This window comes from Tenrec ecaudatus, chromosome 14, assembly GCF_050624435.1.
Source record: "Tenrec ecaudatus isolate mTenEca1 chromosome 14, mTenEca1.hap1, whole genome shotgun sequence".
Lineage (NCBI taxonomy): Eukaryota > Metazoa > Chordata > Mammalia > Afrosoricida > Tenrecidae > Tenrec > Tenrec ecaudatus.
Window position 1 is genome coordinate 69,779,790 of NC_134543.1, and position 9,745 is coordinate 69,789,534.

At 42.2% G+C, this 9,745-nt stretch overlaps 1 pseudogene; it reads right to left on the reverse strand.

Moving 5' to 3' along the window:
• Positions 1-1,229: 1,229 nt before the first annotated feature.
• Positions 1,230-8,919, reverse strand: LOC142426606 (eukaryotic translation initiation factor 3 subunit H pseudogene; annotated as a pseudogene).
• Between the last annotated feature and the right edge of the window lie 826 nt (positions 8,920-9,745).

Here is a 9,745-nt window from a genome sequence, read left to right on the forward strand (position 1 = left end):
CCCCACCCACCCTCCCTCATGAACCCTTGATAAGTTATAGATTATTATGTTCATATCTTACATCATCCTCCATTGCCCCTCACCCACTTTTCTGTGGTTCTTCCCCCTGGGAGGGGGTTATTTGTCGATCCTTGTGATCAATTCCCCATTTTTCCTACCACCTAGCTGGGCACCATCAGCTTTCCTCACCACATTTGCTTATGCACCCACTTTGTCTTCAGCAATCCTGTCAGGAAGTTGAGCATCACAGAATCTGCTGTACTTCTTTCAACACAGATTTGTTTCTTCTTTTGGCAGTCCATAGTATAATCAGAAATCTTCACCAAGACTATAATTCAAAGGCATCAATTCTGTTTCAGCCTTCTTTATTCATTGTCCAACTATTATATGGATATATTGCAACTGAGAATAGATTAGGCACAGCTTGGTCCTTAAAGTAAAACCTTTGCTTTATGACACATTAACAGGGTCTTTTGTGGTAGATTTTCTCAGTACACTACATCCCTTGATTTATTGGCTGCTATTTCCAAGGGCATTGATCGTGGATCAAAGTAAGATGACATCTTTGACCATTTCAATTGTTTTTAGGCATACAGTAAAGTTGTTTATTGGTCTAACTTGTGAGATTTTTGTTTTCTCTATGTTCAGGTGTATCTAAGCTATAATCTTTCCTCTCCATCAGTTCTCTTCTATTGTGACAAACAAGTTGTGTCATTGACATATCAGTTTGTTCATGAGTCTTCCTCCAATCCTGATTCTATGTTATTCTTCATACAATTATCTTCTCTGATTATTTGCTTAGCAAACAGTTCGAATACATAGATTGAGGCACATTTTTCTGATTTTTGAAACATGCTTGTCCCCTGTTCTGGTAAACTGACTGCCTTCTGGTTTATGTATAGGTTCCACATGAGCATAAATGTTTTGGAATTCCCATTTACCACAATGTTATCTACAATGTATTGTGATCCACACAATTGAATGTCTTTGCACAGTCAATGAAACACACAGGTAACATCTTTCTGGTAATCTCTGCTCTCAGCTAAGATCCATCTGATATTCAGCAAAAATGTACTTGCAATGTGATATTAATGATATTATTCATTAATTTCTGCATTGTTTAAACATTTTTACCCGACACTGGCAGAAATATAGCTCTCTTCTTGTCAACTGTACAGGTAACTGTACAATTTTCTTGGCCTGGACCAGTGAGAGCTTGGAGTGTTGCATTCTTTTTTTTTTTTTTTACTATTAAAACATGCTTTAATTTTATTTTTTGGCTTGAAAAGAGGCATTACAGCCAAAGCAAGCAATGGCCTTAGAAAATCTTCTGTACTTTTCAATCCAACAGTTGCCCCCACGTGCTCTCAAGAGTCCACGTTAACTCCAGTTCTGAGAGCTTCCTTTTCTTAGTTGTTATATTCTTGTAGCGCCTGGGCCATGAAGAGTTTGCCTAGGTTTTGGGCAGTGAACTCCTTAATATTCTGGCAGTAAGTGTTAATCTGGCCTGCAATGAGCAGCGAGTCCATCCTGGCCGGGGCCTGGGGGGGCTTGAAGAGTTTGGATAAGTCCTCCTCAGGGAGCGGTGGCTCTCCTCGACTCTGACGCTGCATATTCTCCTGCTGGCGCCGCTGCTGGTACTGATGTTTCTGCTGCTGCTGCTTGCTAGTGTTCCTCATGTACGTGTTGTATTTAACTATATCTTGGCTCATTTCATCCACACTGTCCATCAGCAACTGTAGATTCTTCCCCAAATGGTTGCTGCTCGCAAGGCTGAGCAATTCGTGTTTATCTGCAACCGCTGATTTCTTCTCAAGTTCCCACATCAGAACGTTGATCAGATGTGAATTTTTTATTACAATCGGCACTTCTTCAAACATGTGCTCAAAGGTGATCGTTGCCTTTTTCAATGCTTCAGGAGAAAAATCCTTTTCTTTACAAACTTCCATCAGTTTCGGAGTCAGTCTGTATGCCTTCAGCGAAAGAGACCCTTGGGCAGTTTTTATGGGATCGTAAATGAGCACCACGGACTCCTCGATGGCGTGCTGGTAACTGAACTGCGAGTCCAGGAGCGCCCGCGTGACGAACGAGCCATAGAACGTGGACTGGTACCAACCCACGTGGAGGTGGTCAATGTTCACGTGGCGAAGGCTCCGCATCATCTCCATCTGATACTGGACTTCATCAAAATCGGCATCATCCTCCGTGTGCTGGGGGAAAGGAAAGCAGTTGGTGATTTCAAGCCGATCTTCGACAACCAGGCCCAGAAGCACTCCTTGAACAACCTCAGTTCCTTGTCCTTCTTCTTGATAATGCTTGATTATTTTTAATACCACCAGGCCATCGATCTGCACTTGTTTCACGGCAGAGTCTGCGGAGCCGCCTTTGCCCTTGCCCTTCCCTGCAGCGCCAGTCGCAGAGGTGGAGGTGGTGGTTGCTGGTCCAGTGCCTTCCTTGCGGGACCGGAGTGTTGCATTCTTTTATTAAAGTATCTCAGCTGGTATTCCATCAATTGCTGGAACTTTATTTTCATTGCAGCGTGGACTTCATCCTTCAGTGTTACCAGTTTGGGGTCATGTGCTACCTCTTGAAATGGTTACATGTCAACTAATTATTTTTGGTACCATGACTCTCTGTATTCCTTCCATCATAAATTCAAACCAAACTCATTGGCACCAAGTCCATTCAGACTCAGATGGACTCTATGGGTCAGAGGATAAAACCCCCTTATGGTTTTCCAAAGCTATAAATCTTTCTGAGTGCAGAAACGTCATCTTTATCCTGAAAAGAACATGGTGGGTTCAAACTGCTGACCCTTGGCCCAAAATGTAATCCAGGACTCCTTAAATCTTAAGTTTTTTCCTTTAATTCTTTTAGCTTGAGAAATGCTGAGCAAGTTCTTCCCATTTGGCTATCTAACTCTAGGTCTTTGTTTGTTGTTGTTGTTGTTGTTGTTGTTAGGTGCTGTTGAATCAGTCCCAACCCATAGTGTCTCTGTGTACAACAGAACCAACTGTCAGTCTTTGAATAATTCATTACATCACTTGTCTTTTTCTTCTTAAGCAGTCCTTTGAAACCTTCTCTTTATTACTTCGACTGCAGCATTTCTTCCCTTTAACTATGCTCCGTACAAGAGATCATTTCAGAGGCTCTTCTGGCATCCATTTTGCTCTTTTCTTTCTTTCCTGTCTTTTTAATGACCTATTGTTTTCTTCCAGTATGATGTCATTCCACAACTTTGCTGGTGATCGGTCCTTGGTGTTCAATGTGTCAAATTTATCATGGAGTTTCTCTCTAAATTCATGTTCTCAAGGTCTTGTGTACTTAATTTCTTTTAGTTTCAACTTGACCTTGTGTATGAGCAATTGCCAGTCCATTCTATAGTTAGTGTCTGGCTTCATTCTGACTGATGAGCCTGAGCTTTTGCCTCTTTACACAGATGCAGTCAATTTGATCCCTATGTATTTCATCTAGTGAGGACCATTTATGTTGTTGAAAAAGGCATTTGCAATGAATAATTTGTTGTTCATACAAAATTCCATCAAATGATCCCTGGCATTATTTCTATCGCCAAGGCTGTATTTTTTTAACTACTGACCCTTTGTCTTTGTTCCAACTTGCATTCCAATCACAAGTAATTGTGAATGAATCATCACTGCATATTTGATCAACTCCAGACTTCAACAGTTAGTAAAATATCCAATTTTTTATCTTTAGCATTAATGATTGGGCCATAAATTTGAATAATAGTCATAATAAGTGGACTTTCTTGTAAGTATATAAATATTATCTTTTCACTGACAGCATTTTACTTAAAAAATAACCCTTGAAATGTTCTTTTTGACTATAAATGTGCTGCTGCTCCTTTCAATTTACAATTTGCAATGTAGCAGATCATATGTCTGATTCAAAATAGTCAATTCCAGTTCATTTAAGCTCATTCATGCCTACGACATTGATCTAATGCATCCCGTTTTGTTTTTGACAACTTCCACATTTCATATATTCACACTTCATATATTCCTTGCTCTGCTTTGTTATAAATGTTTTTAGCTGCCGCTTCTGATACCATATTAGTCCCAAAGATCCCAGATCTTTATTACTGCCACATTTTAAGGTTGGCTTGCGGTTTTATTTACATGCCTTCCATCCTGACTGGCTCATCTTGCAGCACTATCTCAAACCAGCTTCTGAAGCTATTCATAAGGGGTTTATGTGGTCAGGTGTTTCAGAAGTAGATCGCCAGGTTCTTTTTCCTAATCTTAGTCTGGAAGCTCCACTGAAACCTCTCCACCATGAGTGACCCTGGGTGCCTTTGGGATACCAGCGACATCGCATCCAGCATTACAGCAGCACGCAAGCCACCACAGTACAACAAACTGACAGATGAGTGGTGGACACAATGTTCATAGTAATAATAATAGCCTCAGCAACCCTTTCCAGTTGTCTGAAACCCTATAGAAATTCATAATACTCTCAAATGGAAGCAACTCAAGTATCTATCAACAGGAAAAATGATAGGCTGTGGTAAAGCCATCCCACAGAATATTACTCACACATAAAACGAACGAACGACTGATACATAAAACAACATGGACAAATCTCAAAAGCATGAGGCTGAATTAAAGGCAGCCTGGTGCAAAAGAAGCCTGTGTAATTTCATTTATTTGAAAACCAAATATTGGTAAAACTAATCTATGAGGCTAGCTCTCAGAGGGGGGTGCACGAATTGTTGTGGATTGACTTGTGTCCCCCAACAATATGTGACCTTGGCTGGGTCATAATGCTCAGCAGCTTAATAGTTACGCATTTGGTGCCATTTGGTAGCTGTCTAACTATGTAACCATCCTTCCGGATGGGATCTGATGTGATCAGTCAGTCAGTTGTAAGGAGATCTGGGTGAGATACCACACCCTTACTTACGTCACACTCTGGAGCCTATGTAAGGGGAGAGTTCCCCTGGGATATGACCTGCATCATCTTTTGTCTTACAAGAGAGAAAAGGAGAATGGAGTGAGCGAACACTGAGGGACGTCAGAATCACCGAGAAGGAAGAGGCAAGAGTGGAATGTATCCGTTGCATCCTGGCTTCCTGTGCTCAGAACCTCCTACACGAGGGGAAGATTGATGCCAAGATGTATGGAGATCACCAAATCCATCAATGTTGACAGAACAGAAGGACCTTCACCCAGTGCCGACACAAGAGAAAACCTTCCACTAGCGCTGGCTTCCTGAATTCAAACTTCCTGCCTCCAAAACTCTCAGACAAAATGTTTCTGGTAAAGCCATCCCCTTGTGGCATTTCTGTTACAGCAGCACTGGATAACAAAGACAGAAACCAACTGAAAGAGGGTCTAGGGGAAACTGGGGGCAGGAGGTTGGAAAGGTTCTGTACCTTGCTTGGAACGCAGACTACACGGGTATATACAATTATCAAAATCATCCATCTGAGCACTTACGTTTGATGCATCTTATTCTGTGTTACTTACATATCAATAAAAGAATCTTGCCAAAATAACCTCTTTAGGAGTTACAATTTGCTGAGGACGCTTTCCCAGATCATTAGAATTGATGTAGAGATGCTGACAGTATTTATCTCTGTGGGGAAAGAAATGGGAACCAAGATTAGAGTTCTTGGTTAAAGTGAACCCTAGCTTTAGCTGTAATGTTTTGTTTTCTTTTGTATCTATTTAGTACCTTGCTCTGTTCACTTAACATATCTGGGAGATCAATTCATAGCCTTACAAGAAGTTGCCTCATTGTTTTTTTGGTTTTTTCCTTAAGGTTATAGAGTCTTGTGCACCAGAGCTCAGTCAGGGAGGCAAACCCATCTGGAGTTATTATAGAAATTATAATAAGTTACTGACCCAAGTGGAGGAGGAACTTGGGATATAAAGGTATGAAAAGGGGAGCTGACATTACAGAGGAGTCACCAACCAGTCAGTTTGAGAAGCCAGGCCCATGCCACCACTATGGTGGAATGACAAGTGGGAGGGGGAGGAGAAGTCTATGGGATACTTTGGGCTCTGGGCTTCTGCAGTCAGGCAGTAGTGGAGCACAGGGGGCATTGGGTAAAATCCAAGGAGGGTGAGAACTTGTTAGAAGCCATCAGCACCCCTCAGTCCCTCTCTCGCCACTCTCATCCCTGTGAATTGAAGCGAGTCCTGTTGCCCTGTGCATTGTGGGGCTTTTAACAGCATCCTTGGTCTCTGGCCACGAGATACCAGTAGCAACCCCCACCAATTTAATCATCAAAAATGTCTCCTGGGAGACCCAATCTTCCCCTCTCCTTTGAGAACCACTAGGAAAATGAGAGCTGCTCAACCGTAAGGTATTTTTGTTGTGAAAGATAAAGCTTACCAGGCATGAAATGGAAGATATATTCAGAAGTAGAACTATATGTCTTTGCATAATATAAGAAGAAAAATCGAGAGTTTGGGGCTTAATAGCTGAATGGGGAATTTAAAAAAAAGAAAGTACTAGTTTCATCGGGCTGCTACAACAAGGTACTAGAAATGGGTGGTTCCAAGATACCATTCCGATTACATTAGAAAATACCCTATTCCATTTTAACCTCATGTTAGCTGGCCCCCCTTTCTGCCTAGTTGATTCCAACTCTCTTAACCCTGTCGGACAGAGCAGAATGGTCCCAGTAAAGTTGCCAAGGCTGTGCATCTGTACAAAGGAAGCAGACTAGCACATCCTTCTCCCATGCAGCCGCTGGTAAGTTGGAAGTGCTGGCATTTCAGTTAGCAGCCAAGAGCTTTAATCACCGCACCACCAGGGCTCCTTCTGTTAACGGATAGCATCTTCTACACCTTGTTTCCAAACAAGGTCACTTTCAGGGAAACTAAGGGTTAGGGCTTCAGCATAAATTTGGGATGGGGGACACAATTCAATTCATAGCAGAGGAGGGAAAGAGTCCGAAAGTAGCTCAGAATAGGAAAGGGGCAACAGCAGGAAGGCTTCGCAAAAGAACTGCCTTGAAACACTTTCCATCTAGGCTTTGAAAAAAATCACGAACGTCCCATGGTTGATCTTCATTTCTAAGTTGTAAGTGTTGCCTGGACTCTAAATGCTCCAGGAAAAGTTTAAAGTCTTCTTCACCCAACTGTCTGCTTAAGTTAGTGGTACACAGCAGGGTGTGGGTGGGGGAATGGTGTTCTGAGATGCAGAGACTAGAGCTAATGCAGAGGCACGATGCTGCAAAAGAGCAGGGCGCAGAGAAGAGTGTCCCAGAGCACGGACATCTCGTAGTAATCACAAGAATACTGGGGAGGGGACCCCAATATCCTGAGCCATTTTAATTGGGTATTAAAGGGAAGGCACTTGGGAGCATATTACATGTGTTTTCATTGAAAGGATGGATAGATAGAGGCTTGATGCATAATTAAGTGCACGTCTGAATCCCGACTCTCCCACTTATAACTATGAGTCTATGTGCTACTTATTAAAGATTCTGAGATTAAATTCCCTTGTGTAAATATAGAAATAATACCTACCTCTTAGGACAGTTATGAGGATTAAATAGGGACAATTGTAAAGTGATTAGACAAGTGTTTGACCTACGGAAGTTTCCATGCCAGAGTTTGTTAAAAATAAATAAATACATGTTAAACTGTTGGCAGTGATTATTGTTGGGAAGTGGGATTGGGTGGGGAAAATTGAATTGTTTACACTTGGTATTCATTTCTTGATTGTTTACATTTTTATCAATGAGAATGTATTATTACCTGCAAAATCTGGGGAGGGGGAGAAACACATTTATTTTCACTTAGGAAGCATGCTAACCTGTAAGAACCTTCATGTTAAACATCAGGAATGAAATATTTTCTACAACGAAATGTAACATCTACTCATTGTAATGTTTTAAACTTAAAAATATAAACTCTATGCTTTAAAAACATTTGAAGAAATTCTCATCTGGATGTGTGTCCAGTTCAAGGTTCAATTCCTCTCCTGTCTGGGGACAAGTCAGACTGATGAATTTATTTCTTCAGCTCTGGGTCTGCTTTCAGTGTCTTGTTACCTTCAGTGGACTCATTAGAGTCTGCTTGTGAGAGATAGATGCTTGAATCCTACAAATCGTGCATTTCTTCAATAAGTGCTCAGCCTCACTCATTATAGATGAGTAATTACCATCACTGTGGCTGCAGCCTATCGTTGCTGTTGGGGGCTGCTGCTGAGTCGTCGTGACTCATGGCGCCCCTGTAAGTGCTGAGGGGGGCTCCGCCACAGGGTTTTCAAGACTGTAACCTTTTCAAAGTAGGTGGCCAGGACTGACCTTCAAGGCACCTCAGAACGAGTGGATTCACACCACCAATGTTTCTTCGTAACAAAAAGAATTACAAATGAGACTCAGCCTCCTCATTCCCATTTGAAAACAATGCTGATATGCATATTAGATGTAAACTGCTCCTGCTCAACAACCTCTACAAATCACAACATAGCTCCAAGGATACATCTCCAAATTTCTCGTCGGCTATGGGTTAAATTGGATTTAAGCTAACACCAAGGTGTTTATTACACTTTGACCCTTGCAAGTGTTGTATTTAGAGACGCCCAGGGTTCAAAGACACACATGTACTGCTGCCTGTCGCCTGTGCGGTTTACAGTCTACCTCAAGGACCACACATGCCCCTTGGCGGATGGAGGCCAAGAAAGGGAGGAGTTGGAAGGTACTTGTATTGGAACCTCTCACATCTTCTGCACCTGCTGCAAATAGCCAACCCATTCTTGCCTTTTCCTTTTGTAACCTGAGAAGCATACTGACCTGTCCCACAGACGAGTGTAGGGCTCAGGAAGTAGTCTGGCACTTTTATTGTCTAATATGGCGGAGTCCAGGCCTTTAGCACAGTTGCCAGCAATGGATTTATAAGCAGCTGGGAGTTTATTAAGCAAAGCAAGAACATACGCCATACTACAGATGTGCCCAACCTATTGCTCTTCAATTCCACCTTCTAGCAAATCCATCCCTCTCTTATTTTGGGAAGCGTTGGCCTCCTCCCAACTCCAATTGCATATTTAAAATAGAAATCACCATGTTCTTATATGATCGTCCCTTCTTGTCAAAGCTGGTTGATCCAAGCGCATACCACACCTCTGAGACAGCCAACTCAAGTTTGTCCCCAGGATTTTTAGAGGTGAATCTGGGAAAGAGAGCCGTTCTGTCTCTCTCCTGAAAGAAGTTGTAAGATGAGAAATCCCCATGCAAGGTGTCAACAGTCCCACAAACTGCTGCATGGAGAAAGCTAGTCTCCAGGGGGAGAAAGTGAAGTCAGCACTCAGAGAAGCAGAAACCCGAAAGAAGGAAACAAAGGCCTGGTATGCTGGAGTCCCTTGCTCAACTGTTCCCAAGGGACCGTCGCTTTCTTCCTTGCCTTTCTGTGATTTGGCTGTCCTCCTCTTGTTTCAGTAAAAGATATTTCCTTGTAATATTTATTTTGTCTACATTCTTTAAATAAGTTTTCAGAAACTTATCTAAGCTCTGGTGACTGAAACTGCGTTGGTTTCGTCAACTGTGTTAGGCTGTGTTTTCTCGAGAAACAAAATGAGGTACATTCATACATGTACAAGAAAGAAATCTATATCAAGGAAATAGCCCAGGCCAGGTTAACTCAAGTCCATGGGCCAGGTGCTAGCTGGTGCCTATCCAGACTAATACAGCCAATAGCCATAAAGCAGGAAGGCAAAGTGGGAGATCACAAGCTAGAGGGTGTTAAGTGGTTGGGTCCAAGGTCAGCAG